An 18,580-nucleotide genomic window follows, 5' to 3' on the forward strand; every position below is an offset into this window, starting at 1 on the left:
GTGTCCAAACATTCATACAACTAATCATTTACTTTATCTTCAGCCTTTACCACCTGTCTCTTCACCTTATGCCTTATCTCCTTGTACACCTGGGGGGAAGAGAGCAAGTTACTTCTTTCTTATCTTTTTCACCTCCATAACTGTGTGCCAACATAATAATAAGTTCCTTAGCCTTATTACCTGGCAATAATATGAATTCATGGTTAAAGCTAATTTATGAAACAACAGATTACTGAAGCTTACAAAATGTCCTCAAAAGCCTAGAAGCAGTGTCTCACCAAACAGTGAAAGTTTTAAGCTGGAATGTCAAAGGTTTCAAATACTAAATAGAAAAAAGTATTCTTCCACCTAACAGACTCAAATGCTAAGAAAGTGTTTTTGCAGGAGACTCAATTAATAGTTTAAGTTAATAACTTAAGTTTTTCACTCCAGCTATAAAAATAAAACTACCATACAAACAAAACTACAAGTGTGGGAATCTCATGACATAAAATAATCTGATTTATAGCATCTATTGTATCTGATCCTGAAGGGCGATATATCCTTGGTGATAGGTAATTTATTCAAAAATAAAATAATTTTGATAAATATCTATACATTTAATGAGGATGATAGAGATTATATCCAAAATGTATTTGAATCTATTCCCAATATGAACACTCATCAATTATAATGGCTGGAGACTTTAATTGTGTTTTAAATCCAGACCTGGAGAGGTCTTCAACTACAGTGGCAATAACTTCTAATACCACAAAAACAATCACACAGTTTGTAATGAAAAGTAACTTATCAGACCCATTGAATCACTATGCCATACACACTCATTTTGTAACTGGTGCCTTAACCCCTGTCATTAGCAGATGTGAACTTTCAAGGATTCACCTCCAAACAAATTGACTATTTTTTAGCAACAAACAGATCCTCAAATGTCACTGCAAAAAACACTCTGGGAAACTCTGAAGTCTTTTTTAAGAGGACAGATTATTTCATATCTTCCCCAAAAATTAAATTTGAGACCAAGAAAGGCGTCAGAGTTAATAAGCAAAATTACCAGAATAGATCAGGAATACCCCAGGGGCCTCATGTATAACGCTGTGCGTAGAACTTGCACTATAACATGGTGTAAGCACAAAAGCCGAAATGTGCTTACGCACAGAAAAATCCAGATGCAGGAATCTGTGCGCGTCTCAACTTCCACGTTCTTCCGCTACATAAATCCCGATCAGCGTGAAAACTAACGCTCGTGCACGCGCTTTATGTAATGCCCCAACTCCTCCCAGAATTACGCCTCTTTGAATATGCAAATCAATATAAATCACCCTTAAGCTCAGCCTTCTGTGAAAAGACAATGGGAAAAGCACGGGGGAAAATATAAGAATTTCAGCGAATACCAAGTGGAGGCAAAGGAAAAATATACTATTTGTTTAATTAAACCGTGGTATAATCAACAAAAGGAAGTTGATCGAGTGACATAGCGTGTTGGAGAAACTTGAAAGCTCAGATATCAGTCGCCGTGAAAAGGCGAGTCATAGCCTACCGTCTGAGTGTCATATGAAAGCTTTTTAGGGTACAGAGAAATAAAAGGCACAGTGGAGAAAAAAAGCACGAAATGTCAACTTCAATCTCGAAATTTCCACTTTAATCACGTAGTTTATTTTGTCATTAAAGTAGAACATTATAAACGTCATCTTAAAATCATTTACTTAACCAGTTTCTCAAATCACATCGTAATTAAAGTAGCACGTTAAATGCTTTGTTTTGTATTTGATCTTCTATGTGATCTATGTGTGTGAATCACTACTTGCTTCTTAAACCAGCTTTCTTCCTCCGACTGTACACAGAATCCATTACATTCGTGATATTACAGCTCTCTGAATAACTAAAATACTGAGATGTATACGTGATATCATTAAGAGTTAAAGCATGTTATTAAACATGGGTTTTACAGCGTAGCGATTGTGCACGACCATCAATGAAATTATTTATTGCAGCAGTAAATCAGGGGCGGCTCTAGGTTTGTGGTGGCACTGGGCAGAAAAAGAATCGGTGGCTCCTTCGCCCTCCAATGTCAGTGAGGTAGCTTATGCACGGCGGATGGCCACGTCCGTTGCAGACACTAGCCGCCTCGTGCTCATGACACAAGCATTTAACTTTTGTCGAAATTTGCCGCTGCATTTTTAGCTGTGTCGTTATTTTCTCTTTCTGTTTTATATTCAATATGTATTGGCGTGGCCGCCCATGCAGTTCTTGCTTTTCTTTCTCCAAGTAACCGATTGCCACACAATCAGCTCTGTAATAGATGTTAAGCCATCTGTAAACTTAGAGCACTGATTCTTTAAAAAGTTTAAGGAACATTGAAATATCTTCGTAGTACATGTTTAATTATTCTATCCCTCACGCCAGTCCCAGTGAAGAATATAGATTATTTAAATGAAGTTAAAGTTTTACCTGTATAATATAATAAACATATTTTGCTGCATTTCATCTTAAAAATGATATTGTCATCATATGTAAATACGCACTTTATAAAGTGGCTCAGGTTGTGCAATATTATAACTGTAGTACAAGTTTACAGTGAGGTAATTGTACTTATAAGTACAAACAGTTCTACAAGGAGCAGTGATTGAGTGCGTTTATAGTTCTTGGGATGAAACTGTTTCTGAACCGCGAGGTCCGTACAGGAAAGGCTTTAAAACGTTTTGCCGTGGCTGAGGTAGCGTGTGCCTGATGCTGTATACCGATAATTCTCTTTCCGAACAGCTGCTGCTGTGATTCACACTCAGTGATATAAATACTCCGAGTGCTGCAGTGAGAGTAATATGGAAAAAGATGATCCACTGTGGCAACTCCTAACAGGAGCAGCTGAAAGAAGAAGGTGTAGTGAGAGTAACAACGCTAAAGCAGTTATGGTATTTGGAATACTATGGCTATTCCCTGGACCATTATATTGTTACAAGTTAATTACAATCAAGTGCGTTAAAATAATAAACAATATGCGGTTAGTTTCAGTGTATTTATAAAGCCGCGTCAGGAAAATAATGAGTAACCACACAGGAACAGTAGCACTGCTTTGACGCTTGGTGCCGCCAGTCTGCAAAACCGAGCAGAGAACTTGCGTACGACAAAAGGAAAAGTGCGTGGCTTTACGCCAAGTGTAGGTTTTATACATCGCGATTTGAACGTGGAAAAGTTCTTACGCAACATTTCTGTGCGTACGCAACGTTTATGCATGAGGCCCCAGGTCTCCAAATGAGTCACTTTATAGGAAAAAATACATTCTATAATCAAAATTAAAGCTCTTGACAACAAAAGAAACAGAATAAAACTACTTCATACCAATCCAGAAGCCTGTTTCTGTATTAACAACATTGTCTCAAACTACTTCAAACTAGAATTTGGTACTCGACAATGATACGCTCTATCACTATTCCTTTTTGCAGTTGCCATTGAGTCATTGGCCATTCACTTTCAAAATGATTTAGAGATAAAGGGGATTATCAGAGAAGGACTTGAAAAGAAAATATCGCTATATGTAGTTGATACAGTACTGTATACTCTTTATCAGACCCTCAAGTCTATCGTTCATCTCACATTAGCAGGGAGAAACAATACTGTCAAGAAGAACATTCTTCCCAAGCTTCTTTTTCTATTTCAGAGCATCCCTATATACATTAACAAATAATTCTTTAAGAAATTACACTTAATTATAACCTCATTTATTTGGCATTGCAGACATCCACATACTGTATTCAAAAGGCAACTTTACAAAAACCTAAATCAGAAGTGGGCATAGCACTACCTGACTTTCAGTTTTATTACTGGGCGGCAAATATACAAGCTATAAAGACCTGGGGCCTCATGTATAAACGGTGCGTACGCTCAGAAATGTTGCGTAAGAACGTTTCCATGTCCAAATCGTGGTGTATAAAACCTACACTTGACGTAAAGCCACGCACTTTTCCATGGTACCTCATACCCTGTCGTACACAAGTTCTCCGCTCAGTTTTGCAGGCTGGCGGCACCCAGCATCAAAGCAGTGCTACTGTTCCTGTGTGGTTACCCTTTATTTCTTACAACCACATTTCTGACACGGCTTTATAAATACACTGAAAATAACCGCATATTTTTTATTAGTGTAATGCATCTGATTGTAGATTACCTGTAACAATATAATGGCCCAGGGAATAGCCATAGTATTCCAAATACCATAACTGCTTTAGCGTTGTTACTCTCACAGCACCATCTTCTTCTTTGTTTTCTTCTTTCAGCTGCTGCCTTTAAGGGTTGCCACAGCGGATCATCTTTATTCATATTACTCTCACTGCACCACTCAGAGTATTTATATCACTGTATCTGAGTGTGAATCACAGCAGCAGCTAATCGGATAGAGAATTATCGGGACACAGCATCAACGCTGCCTCAGTCACAGCAAAACGCTTCAAAGCCTTTCCTGTACGGACCTCATGGTTCAGAAATAGTTTCATCCCAAGAACTTTAAACACAATCAATCAGTCCATCACGTGCTCCTTGTAGAACTGTTTGTACTTATAAGTACAATCACCTCACTGTAAACTTGCACTACAGTTATAATATCGCACAACTTGCGCCACTTTATAAAGCGAATATTTACATATGAGGACGATATCATTTTTAAGATGAAATGCAGCAAAATAAGTTGATTATATTATACAGATAAAACTTTAACTTCATTTGAATAAGCTGTATTGTTAATAATTAAACATGTGAGGACACGGTGCCACAGCGCTAGCTAGTTCACGCATTGATCCTGCCTCGTGCTGTATGCTTGGTGGGCTGGCGTGACAATGGAAGGATAAATAGAATAATTAAACATGTACAACAAAGATATTTCAATGTTCCTTAAAAGTTTTGAAGAATCATCGTTGTAAGCTTACAGATGGTTTAATGTCTATTACAGAGCTGATTGTGTGGCGATTGGGTATTTGGAGAAAGAAAAGTAAGGACAGGAATTAGAGTTTAGTACGCTTGAAAGAGACAGAACTGCTGCAATAATTTCATTGAAGGTTGTGCACAATAACTGCGCCACCATGTTCCCATGTTTAATAGCATGCTTTCATTCCTATCGTCATGAAAATTATATCATGTATACATCTCAGTATTTTAATTATTCAGAGAGCTGTAATATCACGAATGTAATGGATTCTGTGTCCTGTCAGAGGAAGAGAAAGCCGGTTTAAGAACCACGTAGTGATTCACACTCCAAGCACAAAGAAGATCAAATACAAAAAAAGCATTTAATGTGCTACTTTAGTTACAATGGGATTTGAGAAACTAGTAAATTAATCGATTTTAAGATGAAGTTTATGATGTTCTGCTTTAATGACAAAATAAACTACATGATTAAAGTGGAAATTTCGAGATTATAGTTGACATTACCTGCTTTTTTCCCACTGTGTGCCTATTTTTTTCCTTTGTACCCTAATAAGCTTTTATATGACACTCAGATGGTGGGCTACGACTCGCCTTTTCACGGAGACTTGGATATGTGACAACTTCTTTTTTTATTTCGGGTACTGTACGACTTTGTGAACTTGAGCTTTCGAGTTTCTCCGACACTCTGTCACTCCATCAGCTTCCTTTTGTTGATTATATCACTGTTTAAACCAACAAATAGTATGGTTTTCCTTGCCTCCACTTGGTATTCGCTGAAATTCTTATATTTTCCCCCGTGCTTTTCCCATTGTCTGTTCACAGAAGGCTGAGCTTAAGGGCTATTTATATTGATTTACATATTCAAAGAGGCGTAGTTCTGGATGGAGTTGGGACAGGACAGCAGGCGCGTGCACGAGCGTTACTTTTCACGCTAATTGGGATTTATGTAGCGGAAGAACGTGGAAGTTTGCGTACGCACAGATTCCTGCATCTGGATTTTTCTGTGCGTAAGCACATTTCGGCTTTTGTGCTTACATCATGATATAGTGCGAATTCTACGCACAGCGTTATGCATGAGGCCCCTGGAAACTGACACTAACTGATGAATATACACATGTCTGGTCTGCAATCAAAATCAAATATTGCTGTACATATTTTTTTCACATTCCAATTTAGAATTAAAATCGATCTCCATTTGGATTTTATGCAATGAACTTAACAATGTAGTCCAAATTTTTGAAATGAAGTGAAATGTAACTAAAATACATTGTATATTGTGAAATAAGGTGCTATACAGGTGCCCGACCCGGCACAGATTCACACTGAGGCATGTGTAAAACCCAAAAGACTTTTATTTTTTTTCACCTGTGGGGCACGTCTTCCCCGTGAACCCCACAGGTAATACGCAGTCCAAAGCACAGCAACACAAATCCTTCTTCTGGCACCACCACTCCTCCCAGACAAACTCGTCCTCTTCGTCCTGATTTTGGCCCTGAATGGTGGTTGCTGGCTCTTTTTATAGCCCACCAGGAAGTGCTCCAAGTGCTTGATCACCTGCATCTGATTGCACCTCCGGGCGGGGCTGTAGAGTTGTCCAGCTGGGCTGTGGAATCCATGCAGCACCCCCTTGTGGCCACCCAACTCCCAACCGGTCTGTTGAGGACTCCATCTCCCATGGAGCCCTGCAGGAGGTTGAGGCATCACCGCCGGCCAGGGAGGCTGCCACCAAGTGTCCCAGGGGAGGTATTGAGTTGCCCATGGTTGCTCCCCCGGAACATATGCAGCAGGGGCATCCTGGCCGGGCATGGAACCCAGCCGCCTGCCACAATATATAGAAGAAGAAAAACAAGTTCAAATTGAAAAGTTGTAAGTGCATATGTATTCATGAAATCCCTAAACAACCAATTAACTTCAGAAGTCACATAATTAGGAAGTGTTGCACGATCTGTATAAAGAGGTATAACATTATGTCAGTATGAACAGACCTGTTCTGAATGGACTCTGACACTATATACACTGTATTCTTTCATGTGTGCACAGTACGATGACATTCTCATTTGTGTATTCTCCTCAGACAAGTGACAACAATATACTGTGGTTGTGCTAAGCATTAATGTCAGCCTTACATTTTAGTGGCATCTTGTATAATATCTCTTGAAAAAGGGGTCAGTTTAAAACATGTTTGCCTATATACACCTATTTGTTGGATACAGAGTAGCAACAACAATTAAAAAGAGCATATATTTAAGCTCCAAGACACCCTTTTGAATGATTTAAATCAGTTGAAAAACTAGGTTTGAAGAATTGCTTTTTCATTGCAGCAAAATTAGTGTCATTTGTAATATTTTAAACAATTGTTAGGACCTGACTTTAACTAATTATTAACCAATAAATTATGGCTTTAATGCTTGAAAATGTCACTTTCATTCTCTGTCCCTTTTTGACAATGTCAAACAAAAGACATACCATCATAGAAAGCATTATGATCAAAACTAAAAATGCAAAATAAAGGCAAAGGGGGTCAAGGCCATCTACAGACCCCTTGGCATTCATGTTTCCAAAGTTTGCAAAGTAAATATGAAGTCTACGGCTCATGCAACTGTCAAAGTCCTCCCAGAGTGAGTTGGGAAGAATTAGGTCTGTGCAAACTATTTAAATGACATCAAAAGAGCTCAAAGATGACATGGTGTATTCTAGAGGGATGTTTTTAATCTATACCATACATGGCACATTAAACCAAAAAGGGCTTTATGGATCAAGGACAAAAAGGCCCCCCACCATTGAAAGACAAAGATAAAAAGACACAGCTGATGTGTGTCCAAACCTAGAGAATCCAAAAACTGTATAATACCAACAAATGACAATACACAAGACAATAAGATTTATATCATTTATTGAATTCAATATACTGTATTTCCAAGAAATGTATTTGTTAGTATGAGTGGCTTTTGTGTAACCTTATGACCTGTGGCTAAAAACAGTCTCTGAATCTAGTGATGCACATGTTAAGTACAATTTTCCAGAAAGAAGGCGTAATAAAAGTTATTGTGCATAATGGTTGAGGATTTTAATAATACAGATGGCCTTTCTAAGGCACCTCAAGTTATATAGGTAATGAACAGGAGAGAGCTCAGCACCAATGATATTCTGTGCCTCCTTCACCACTCTTTGTTGTGTTTTGTGGTTGTAAGCTAAAGCAAAACCCATATGGAGTGAATGAGTACAGTGAGTGGTGGACTCTACCCTGCACTTAGTGAGTATAGGTACAAACATCTGAATTTTCTTAAGACATCTGAGGAAGCAAAGGAAATAGTGAACCTTCTTATCTTATATGTTATGGTCATTACATTAGGTCATTAACGGAGGTCACTGAAAGACATTTTAAGCTGATGACCCTTTTTACAGCATCCTCTCTGATGTAAGTTGGAGTGTTATCTGCCTCCCATTTCCTTAACTCTGATCAGCTCCTTGATTTGTTGAACTAAGAGAGAGAGACTGAAAGGGAGTTTTTTTTCCTGGGGAATCATGTCAGGAGACAAGTCTTCTCTCTGTAACCTGTTTCATTATACTTGGTGATCAAGCCATGATTATGTTGTCATCAGCAAATTTAATGATGGCGTTGGAGCTATGTTTAGTTCAATAGTCATAAATGAATGAGGTGATGAAAAAGAGGCAGTACCAAGTGAGATGACTTTGGGGAGGAAGTGACATAGCCAAAAAGCACATGTTGGGGTTTATCAGCTGTGGAGGGTAGAACTAAGTGTGGGAGATTGGTGATCAGTGTTGAAGGTACAGGAGTGTTAATTGCTGAGCCATTGTTTTTAAACAGTACTCCAGAATCACAGTTTTTAATAGCCAGGAGTGCCAAGATTGTATGACATGCAAGGGAATATGGCACCCTCTGTGAATTGTTGTGAGGATATGTAATCTACAGTTGGTCCCATCTCTTTAGAATATGCAATTTAATGCATCACTGCATCTCTCTGTCAAAGCATTTCATGACAAAGTGCATTGGTATCATTGGTCTGTATTCATTCAGACAGTCCACCTTCATTTTCTTTAGCATAGAGGTTGTCGTTTTGAAGCACTTTGGAGGCATAGAATCTTGTGAGATATCAAAGAACACTAATTGAACACGCAGACCTACATTCCTGAAATACAAGCAAATTGAAAGGGGTGAAATCCATCAACATAATGATTAAATTGATTTTGAATTCATAACATGCAGGCACTATGTACTGTAATGGAGAGTTTCATGAATGTTAAAGATGTGGAGCTGTTGACACTGTATATGTGTTCCTCAAAAAATGTATTGTAAGAAGTGTTAGTGTCAATGAGTGAGGAGATACGTTGGTATTTTGTGGTCTGGAAAGTGTTCATCAAAGTGCTTCATCAGAGTTTATAATATAAAGATGGGTGTAGATTGGAGTTTGGTTTTGTTTGTAGGGAGACATTTCAGCACGTTTGGCAGTATTGGAAGGTGAGCAAAGCATGTCAATGAGCCAGAGTGTTAACAGATAGCTTAATTAGTCTACATTTAGGCAATCTTGCTTTGATATGTGTGGCAGTGACTTGTTATCTTATGGTATGTCATTCCTCATTCTCGATAAGTAAAAGGTGGTCAGGACTTTATTTGGGTTTAGGGGTGTCAAACTCATGACATGGATAGGGAGAAACATCTATAGTGGGGGGATGTCTAAAAGCAGGAGGACTGGTGATGGGAGGTTAATGGTATGAAAGAGATTGCTGCCAAACTGTGTATTGTAGGACATAATTTTGTAATGTTATAAAAGTAATTTAAAGTTGATTCATTCAAAGCTAAAAACTGTTAAAATGAAGAAATGTCTACCAACAAAAAACAATCAAAAGGTATTGATTATATTTAGTCACTGAACAGCACCATCTTCCATTGTTCTTTTTCTATTACATTGTGAAAAATGGGTTCTCTATTTTTTTATTTTTTTTGTTCATTCTGTTCCTTTGTGGCTTAGGTTGATCGCTTAGTTTGCATTTTTTGTTTTTTTTTTTCAGTTTCTTTGCAATCTTCTTACTTCAAAAAGCACATAACGCTTGTCAATTGGTATTGCAAACTTAATGGCATTATACGGGTGAACAAAAGCTTTTGTTGCTTTTCAAAAATGCAAAGCTGTGCATTGATAACAGATTTATTGTCACATGTAGTCTACATGCTTGCACAACTTGAATTGCACATCCTAGATTAAGTGAATCAGAACATCATAATAGGTAGTGATAAGCAAAACAGCTGGTTTTCATTTTGAGTTTGTTACTGTTCACATACAGTTTTGCAATAGTGAAACTCATCGAAAATAATTTTTAAAGGTTTTTTGTGGAAAGAAAGGAACAGCTCGCAACACTTTATAAACCACTTTTGAACCTATAAATTTCTCAGTAAGTGGTCCAGATTGGAATAAACAGTGTTGGGATTGCCTCAAGGTTACCAATGAAACATATTTAAGGAGAGCAGCTTTATATATATATTAAATAGTTTTGTTCCTGGATCAATTGTGCCAATTTTGACTGGTCAAGAAATGGTATAGTTTAGTGATTCTTTTTGCAAAGTGAAGTTCTAAGTTCTTCTGCAGATTCAGCTTCTCTAGAATCAGTGGCACATCACTATAGGTCCTCCTGGTTATGAGGTTTATGCACACAAGCAATGAAAAGGATCAGCCAGCCTGTGTTATGCAGGTTGCTGTCAGCATGTGTCAACACATTTCTCTTCTTGTTAGGTATGTAGCATGAACGCATGTCAGAGCAGGTGGTGTATACACCTCTCACAAAACACAGCACTCTCAGTCATTCTACTGAGGTGATTGTTACAACAGTACTTAACCAAATGGGATGACAATTAATTTAACAAATTGGAATTGAGAGACAAAAGGAGGTTGGAAAAAACAAGCTAAGTTAAACAATTATTATGGTCAAGAAATGTAATTAAAAGGATTTATAACCAAATTTTCACATAATCAGAACCAAGATTTAAGACAAAAATAATTGTCAGATCGAAAAAAAATCTGTAAACAGAGAGTCTTTTAATGAACAATAGTAATAGTAATGAGAGAGTTTTAGGCTGAATCCACAAACTTGGAAAATCCAGGAAATCCAAGGGGATCCAATCTTTATATCCTTTGACTCCTAACAACCATATAGCAACTGTCAACCCTAATATACTAAAATGGTGGTGCCCATAGTAAAAATATGATGGCGCCACAGGATAGCACAACAAATAACTAACATAAGTAAAGATGCTTAGAAACAAAAAATAAATGTGATCTATCATTGGATTCTTGGGTCTCAAAAAGTGCCAAAAACTATTCTAGTGCCTCTGGAACTACTTGGAAAAGTTAAAATTGACAGTCATGTCAATAACAGTCATCCAGAGTGTCAGCACATTTTGATGAGAAAAGTGACTTGCCAGTGATATTTAGTCCTTAAACTTATAATAAATAATACTTTAGTATTCCATAATGACATTACACTTTGTAGATTATTTAGTGCACTGCTGGTGTTGGCTTGCAGAAAGCTGTAGCCATCAGTCAGAAAAATGCTCAAATACCGTCTAAAAGGTATATAACTCAATAAATACTGTAGCTAAGTTGAGAATGTTTACACTACATATTCTGGGTGAAAAACACACAGCACCCTGTGTTACAGAACATAAAAACAAATATAAAAATAAGCACAGAAACAAATCACCCCCTCTACTATTAACTGACAGTTTTAGTCCACACAGTAAAAACATCTGCATTGCAATATCAGGTGTCAACGTGGTAAGTAGTTAGTAATTTCAGGAAACTGGAAACAGGGCCGTTTCTGTTGTCTCTTTGCAAAACCATCTTGTGCTAATGTCATACAGTATAATTTGTTATCTTGTGACTGAATACAGATGAGAAGAATTCTGGATGGAGTTTGCCAGTTGCCATTATTGTTTTCTTCACTGGTCACCTCCCTTTTCTTCCCATTTCCTAGCTTTCCTTATCTGGGTGCTCCCAGCTGAGTCAGGCTGGTAGTTATGGTTGAAGATAACTGGTGATAACAACTCTGTATTTAAAAGGATAAAAGTCAAGTCCTGAGTAGTGATTCTGATGTCTTAAAAGATTTGGTGATCATGAAAATGAAATGAACAACGAAAGACAAAAACATTATATGCAGGAAACATACACGTCTACACAAAGCAAAATTCTTGTGGGGCTATACCACATTTTTTTTATGTGTTCAAACTTTCCAAACCTAAATATTGAGTTTCTTTTACTAATGTCTAATGAAATATCCTACTCATTTACAATTCATGTGACAAAAAATGAATGAATGGGAAGCTGGTGTCTGTACTGTCACATTATCAAAGAAAAGGTGGGAGCAACCCCCTGGTTCTCAGGAAAATATATTCGCTCTGAACTTCTTAAACTGAACAAAGTTCAAGTTTGGAATCAGTGTGGATTTCAAATGAAAAAAGACAATTAACAATAGCACAGAAATAATACTCAGACTACACACACTGCATGACTTGAACTGCACTTACTATCAAATGGTCAAGTATTTTCTGGTCAGTGTAAGATCATAAGCATATGACATAAAATTGGGGAAAATGCTTAACCCTCAATGGGTCCTTGTTAGAAAGTTACGTTCCAGGTCCTTGGGGTTCAAATTGCACCCCTGTTGGTTGGTATATATAATTCAATGGTACCAAGCTCAAATTCAATGAACTAAAGTTAAGATGCGTTTATTAGGTAAGTGCATGATGCATACACTGCTTATGCAGTGAAATAGTGCAGTTAATGGGTTGCGGCAGTGGGGGGGCGGGTGGGGTGTGGCAGCGGAGGGGACTGGTCATATAATGCACATTCCGTCTAGCCGACCCCTTCACTGCCATTTTAAGTGTAAGTGCCATTTTAATTCCAATGTTCTAATAAGATTGTAAAATATATATTATCACACCTTTTAGATGCAAACGTTTAAGATTTCTGCAAATGACATGTCTAAAGTTATATGCATTTGTCACAAAGTACATTTGATTTATTGACAGAATGTGCTGGACAAGCAGGCCTAGAGCACTTATCACAGAATTTGCGTGTCTTCCTGTCAAACTCACGCGGGCACAGGTGACAACGTCCCTGTGTCTTCTTCATTTTAGCTGGTCTCTCAGTTCCTGCTTCTAGTTCTCCAGAGTCCAGCTCTAGAAGTTGGATTGCATCCATGATCGGTCTTCTGAGCTGGGCTGCATTGTCCAAACGTCTTTTAATCAGTGGCTCGACAAGAGACTCCCCGAGACTCACGATGAACTGGCGACGACGTATCGCTTTGGATGACTTGTTCCAATCAGGGTTATTGCACATCCAGATCACGAAACTGGCAATGGCAGCTGTGTCAAGCATGTTGAAGAACAGGACCATTGGCCACCTGTTGATTTTTCATTTGCAAGAGTAGATGCAGGCCAAATGATCCATGTTATCTACGCCGCTCTTAGTAGCATTATAATGAAGGATGATCTCTGGTTTTTGTTTCATACCATCAACAGCCTTGTCGTGATGCATTGTCGACAAAAGGATGACCGACTTTCCTTTTTTGGGGACATATGATACCAAAGTTTTGTTGCCATCAAATGCAAAGATCGAAGAAAATTCGTCTCTGTTTTTTGCTATCATGCTCAGAGGAATGTCTCGTTTATTCTTGCATCGTTCCTACATAGGTCATACCCTGTGTAAGCAATTCTTCTGTCAGTGCAACGCTTGTAAACAGGTTATCTCCCACTACATTACGACCACTTTTGTACCAAGGTGATACCATTGCTTTCACAACACATGCACCCTGATCATGATCTCTGACTTCATTCGGTTGCCGCCCAAGATAGACCTCTGCATTCAGTGGATAAGATGTGGCACTGTCACAGCACCACCACACCTTTATCCCATATTTGGCAGGCTTACTGGGAATGTACTGCCTAAATGGACATCGTCCTCTGAATGGGACTAGTTGTTCAACTCTGTTCAACGACAGTCGTTTATTTGAACCAGTCATCCTCCCGGCGTGATCGACTGTGGAACCGTCTGGGTAAAGTTGAAAGAACTGCATTGTAGGTCAGTGATAGATTATGTATAAGGCCACCGCCTCTGTTCAACGACAGTCGTTCATTTGAATCAGTTGTCCTCCCAATCCACCTACAATACAGTTCTTTTAACTTTGCCAACCAATCAGTTAGAATTGAGAAAGCACTCTGGATGGAAACAAAGTCCAGCATAACTCTTTTTTAGGATAACCATGACCTGGATAGCTGAGAATCTCCACAGACTTCTGTCAAAAATTAAGTTTTTTTGGGGGTGCATATTGCACCCCCGATGAAAATATGCCAGCGATAATTGACGTTAACACTTTTTCTATCATTTTATGCATGACCGTATGAAAAACTAGTGCACTTGCAATGTCCTAGAGGATAACTGCTGAAATTTTAATAATAACATGGTAGTAGCCATAGAAATGGGCATGGGGTGCAGAACGCACCCCAAGGAACCATTGAGGGTTAATAAGACAAAACTCAAAGCTTAAATAAACATTTTAAATGGTATAGTAAGTTGATTTACTGATGGAAGCATCTGGTGGGGCCATGCCCCACTGGCCCTTAATGCAGAAATTGAGCAAGATACAGTATATATTGCCACTCTCCAGTGCCATGAAAAAAATTAAAAAAAAATAATGATAATTATGGTAGTTATATCAAGTGTTTCTACAGGATAGCAGCACAACAAAGAAAATAATAAAGCAACATGAGCAGCCTCACACATCTAATACAAGTATATTTAAGGCAAACTATTGTGAACTCAGCCTTGATTTTACTACCAACAGATATTACAGTTTTTCTCGATTGGTTTGGCTCATTTCCTGAAACCGAGATGACATTCTCAAAACCATAAGGTCATTTGGCCAAACAGTCTTACAGTGCTGCCCAACATTATAGCTCACTAGCAAAACAAATATCTTACCCCAAACTCTTCGTCCATGCTTCAAAAGCAGATTCCTTTCCCATATAAAAGGTCAGTACAGTCAGAATAGCACAGATCCTTCTCAATTGCCTTGGCACATGTGCATTCATTTAGTGCTTTTGTCAGAATACCCCGGATGGTTTAGCACAACACCATGGATCCCCTGCAAAAGCTCATATCTCTCCCAAAAGAGTTTATCCATGTGTCAAAACTAAATATCCTTCCCATATAAATAGTCAATGCCCCCAAAATGCATTATACCTTTGGCATTGTTTAAGCACTGCAAGTCAAAATGCTTAGACGTTTTGTCACTGAGGCACAGGTCTAGCAACAGAATACCACTATGAATAAAACCAAAAGATTTTACAGTAAAATCAGCCTCCAATAAACCACTCATACTCAAGGAAACTGTAAACATTTTTATTCGTACAAAGAAATGTTAACATTAGAGAACATACTGTGAAAAGAAAACATATACAGGATTCTGTAAATGTGAACAGTTATAAACACAAACAAAAAACAAAAAAACTCTAGCCCACCATACTGTAAATAAAGTCTCAGAACTATAGTACAGTAATATTTTCAGTGGTCGCCATTGTCACCCTCTCTTTCCTGGCCACCATCCTCATCCTCCTGGCCATCGACGCTGCTCTCTGTCAGGCCATAAATTCTCATTCACATCGCAACGGATATTTTCTCGTGCGTTGCAGCGAGGGAAGAAACGGCGTGAATGTCTCAACCATCCCCTACATTGATCCCCTGTGATGTCCTCACATGCAGCATCCATTGCATGCAGCAGGGCCCTCTGGTCTTGAGCCTGATGCTCATACACCCTCCACCTCCAAGCTGAAAAACTCCTCAATTGGATTCAGGAAAGGAGAGTAAGGTGGAAGAAACTCCATTAGCATCCGGGGATGGGTGGTGAACCAGGTTCTGATGCGTGGGCCGCGGTGGAAGTTCACATTATCCCACACAATGACATAATGTGGTAGCTGAGGTCCTTCTACACCTCTCTCATTTTCTGGGATCAGATCAGTATAAAGGTGGTCCAAAAAATTGGCTCTAAACTGGGAATGTGTGTGGCCACACCTCTTTCTGATATAGCGGCACACATTGTTATATTTGCTCCTCGCTGGCCTGGGACATCCACAGTGGCTCGGTGGCCAATGATGTTACGGCCACGCCTTCGACCTTTGGCCAGGTTGAAGCCAGCTTCATCAACGAACACTAGGATGTGAGGGGTTTCGTTGCCTTCTAATGCCATAATTCTCTACAATAGAATAGAAATAAATCTAATCAGTCAAGTAGAGAGAGATACTGCAGGGAGGATCTAAAGTACTGTACAAACAGGGAGTGGGAAACTGAAGACAATTTCTAGGAAAAATGCTCTAGTCACACAAAGCTGGATTCTGAAGGTGAAAAGGATAACGCAAAACAAAAAAACAGTGGTAACCATGTCTTACTGTAATAGTGTTACAATGATAGACAACCATTAGTTGACTTACATGCACATACTGGTACCGCAGCCCTTTCACTCTGTCAGAGTTTCTCTCAAATGGTACCCTGTAAATCTGTTTCATGGTCATCTGATGTTTCTTCAATACCCGGTCTATTGTGGAGATGCTGATAGAGTTTATATTTTGGAACATTACATTGTCTAGCAGGATTGCATTACGAATCTGTCTCAGTGTGATGGCATTATTTGCAATGACCATGTTGCATATTTCTTGTTCTTGTTGTTCATTTAGAAGTTTTCTTCTGCCACCCACTTGAGGCTGTCGTCCAATCCTAGACATACAAGTCAAAGGTCAACACTGTAAATTTGTTACAAAATGAGTTACCAATGTAATTGTACTGCTGTCTTATGGTACTAGAAGTGTGATGCACTGCACAGTGACTGGAATACTGTTCACATTATTTTCTCCATTTTTTTGTCTTTGTCATTTTTATAGTATCATATAACATCACATGACGATATTACAGTACTCTAGGCCTACACACACACCAACACTGAATAGTTCAATAGCATAGTTCTGTACCTGTTTTCCCTGCAAAAGGTTTGGATGATGGAGGAGACTGTAGACCGAGGCACATTAGGCTGCACTCGGCGACCTGCCTCTGCCATTGTGAGGCGATGGTTTATGACGTGGTCAATAAGGGTGGCCCGGATTTCATCTGGGACATCATGGTGCCTCCGTGCTCCTCGGCCTCTTCCCCCTATTCCTTCACGCATTCTCACTCCTCCTCTTCCTCTTCTTCTTCCTCCTCTTCCTCGAGCAGGAAGTTGCTGTTGTACTTGGCGAGGTGCTTCCATGTTCACAATGCAAATGAAACTGGCCCCGCCAAGCTCTGTCTATATACTTTTGGCAGCAGTCATAATCATAGACAACACCTGTCAGGTATCTGAACAACCTGTTTGATTGGTCATCTGAGATGTGGGAAACTGCTCCTTCGTTAGTTCTAATTTCACCTGATTGATTGTCAAGTACTGTCATAACTTTATCAAATGTTCCAAGATATTCTTTCATGGTATTATATCTTTGACTAATTTTGACAGTTGAACAGACAATTGTGCATATGATGACTTACACAATGAAACCATGCTGATATGTTTTGGAGTGAGTGACCATTTCACTGAAAAATCAACTAATCAGTTTAGATCGGCAAGATCTATTTATTTGGAAAATGTGCTAAATGTGGGCTCATTGTGCTAACTGTAGCTACTTGTACATAATCATTTGAAAAGAAGCACAGAGTCACTTGAGACATGTACTAAAGCATTTGCAATTTGATTAAACCAATGAAAAATGACATTCTGTTCTGAACAATTGCAAGGTGGTTTGGAGATTTGTCCATGTTATTTTGAGAATGTCATCTCGGTTTCAGGAAATGAGCCAAACCAATCGAGAAAAACTGTAATAGATAGATCATTCCAGTGTTTGTGTGTTATATTGCTAAATGTCCCACCAACAGTAGTTGTATTTATATTTATTTATATTGTAAACTGAAACTATAGGGACACCTACAACATATCATTAAGGTGCACAGTCTGAAGTGTAGGCAACTTCCATGAGGGCTACACTGTTTATCATTTTATTTGTCAAAATGTGAATCTTAAAATTAGCTCCATAGATGACTGAAAGCCAATAAGGTTTCCTAAGAACTGGAGTTCAAAACTCATACAAGCTATGTACCTCATAATCCTTTTTAAATAAAATCATGTTATTTTAAAGACCTGTTTTAGTTTTTCTTAAAAAATCTTTTCTTATGACTCATGACTCAAGAATAGTGAAAGTGCTAATAAAATGGTTAATGAAAGGCTAAGGCATAATTACTAATGATTGATAAAATATTTAAGGAAATATGTCACACTTATTTATTGTCCTTTATTTACTTTTCCTGGTGGGGGTTGCTAAGGCAACAGGCAAAGATGATTAGAAAGGACAATCTTTCCTTATGAGGAATTTCCAAGAACTCTCAAATCAGTCAAATGATGTAATCATCTTCTCCCAGTGGGCCATGTGTGGAACCCAAAAATAACCTTGACAACTCTCGCAAAGCACCTCAGCTTGATCATTTTAATCTAAACAACCAGCACTTCTTCTACTACATGGCCTTCCTGTATTATTAAGCCCCACACTCTGTTGGTGGAGAATGAGCCCAGCAATCTTGTGCAT

Source organism: Polypterus senegalus, chromosome 9 (genome assembly GCF_016835505.1).
Source record: "Polypterus senegalus isolate Bchr_013 chromosome 9, ASM1683550v1, whole genome shotgun sequence".
NCBI lineage: Eukaryota > Metazoa > Chordata > Cladistia > Polypteriformes > Polypteridae > Polypterus > Polypterus senegalus.